Here is a 2090-nt window from a genome sequence, read left to right on the forward strand (position 1 = left end):
CAACTTTTGAATACAACTAAACAGTTATATAAGTTACTAATACACTGTCAACTTTTGAATACAATTAAACAGTTATATAAGTTACTAATACACTATCAACTTTTGAATACAACTAAACAGTTATATAAGTTACTAATACACTGTCAACTTTTGAATACAATTAAACAGTTATATAAGTTACTAATACACTGTCAACTTTTGAATACAATTAAACAGTTATATAAGTTACTAATACACTGTCAACTTTGGAATACAACTAAACAGTTATATAAGTTACTAATACACTGTCAACTTGTGAATAGATAGTTCTATAACGTATAAAGACACTTTCAATCTGTACAGATATTGGAAATGTATTGTGTAGTATATACGTGATAAGAACACGTGTGTGTTTAAGTATCAGTTCATGATATACACGAAGTAAAGACCACAAGTTAGAAGGAGACTCTATAGTTTATTTTTCTCGTCCGAACATTAATCACATGAAAACTTCGGCTAGGTGGTATATCCATACAAAATGGACCAAACGTTAGCAAGATTTTATGTACAAAAAGTTAACCCTTTTTTTTCCAATTCTTCCCAAAGTAACAAGCACATTATAAGACAGATTTAAGTACGGAGAAAGCAAACCAATACTGGACAAAGATGAAAGGAAAGGGGTGTAAAAGTCCATGGTCCAGTTCGTTTGATGTAGAGTTTAGTGAGATCCTAAGATTGTGTCTGTAGATTAAAGTGTGGACGGGCTTCACTGCCACTACTGCTAATTTGGGTCTGTTTTTTTCAAGAAAGAGGACTTAGCGATGAGCATCGGGTTACTGTTGGAGAAGAAACAATGTTCTTACCCGAAATTTCTTGCAGAAACATGTGCACACAATCACGTGACAAACATTTGTTCAGAAAAGGCAAGGTGGATAGAAATACAACCGTATCGGTTTTTACCTTAGGTAAGTGAGCATTATGAGTGTTGTGAGTGTTGTGATTAACGGAGACTAGCTCTCTCTCTCTCTTTCTAAACCTTCGGTCAATGTGCGATTTACGACAACCATGGTGACCACGGGTCAACCAGGACACTGGAATTTCCTGATTGTGTAACCTCCAACTCGGTGCTTGAAGTACGATCCCTGAACTAACAGGCTAGTTTTAGTGCTGTCAATCCTTAGCCTATTACTTCAGCTGGACTAACAACATTTGCAATAGGGGGAGGATAGAAAAGTAAATTAAATTTATTTTAGGTTACCTTATGAGCATTTGAAGTATGACGAAAAACGACAAGGAGCTCCTACCAATATTAGCATAAACATGAGTATCAAATATACCTTTAATAAATATCCCCCCCCAGGCATCAGCTAATTTATACACCTCATTTAACGACCCACTCCCCCTGTTCTTAGAATTATTGTACATGATACATCATTTTAATGGTGTTTCTTTTTCAAGCTTGACCATCCAAACACCCCCCCCCCCACCGTCTTTGTAGTATATTTTCACACTTTCTCCCTGGTATTGGTATCTGTACACCCCTCTCCTGGTTTTGATATTTGTACACCTCTCTCCTGATCTTGATATGTGTACACCCCCTCTCTTGGTCTTGATATTTGTACAACCCTCTCCTGATCTTTATATTTGTACACCCCCTCTCCTGGTCTTGGTATATCTATAGAAGTTAACTAACTCTTTACGCGTAGTGTTATTGTATATAGTTCAAGAGTATCCCACTATTGTTCCTAAGGCTGTAGCTATATTTTGGTATTACTATACTCCATAGTCTCTTAGGGTTTATACGTAATTTATCTTCATCGTATCACAGTTTTTATATTCTTTCACTATCTGTTCTTCTCAAACCTTACCCAATTATAACTCACAGTTTTTATATTCTTTCACTATCTCTTCTTCTCAAACCTTACCCAATTATAACTCACAGTTTTTATATTCTTTCACTATGTCTTCTTCTCAAACATTACCCAATTATAACTCACAGTTTTTATATTATTTCACTATCTTCTCAAACCTTTCCCAATTATAACTCACAGTTTTTATATTCTTTCACTATCTCTTCTTCTCAAACCTTACCCAATTATAACTCACAGTTT

The 2090-nt window shown here is 35.1% G+C and overlaps 1 protein-coding gene across 1 annotated transcript in view; it reads right to left on the reverse strand.

The window, feature by feature from the left end:
• Window positions 1–434: 434 nt before the first annotated feature.
• LOC106476553 (gamma-aminobutyric acid receptor subunit beta-like) overlaps window positions 435–2090 on the reverse strand; it is a 17270-nt gene continuing 15614 nt past the window's right edge. The window contains exon 5 of the mRNA XM_013937202.2: window positions 435–2065. The gene's annotated coding sequence lies outside the window, so the exon portion shown is untranslated. The remainder of the gene's footprint in view (window positions 2066–2090) is intronic.

The sequence above is a fragment of the Limulus polyphemus genome, unplaced genomic scaffold (genome assembly GCF_000517525.1).
Source record: "Limulus polyphemus unplaced genomic scaffold, Limulus_polyphemus-2.1.2 Scaffold10869, whole genome shotgun sequence".
Classification (NCBI taxonomy): Eukaryota; Metazoa; Arthropoda; class Merostomata; order Xiphosura; family Limulidae; genus Limulus; species Limulus polyphemus.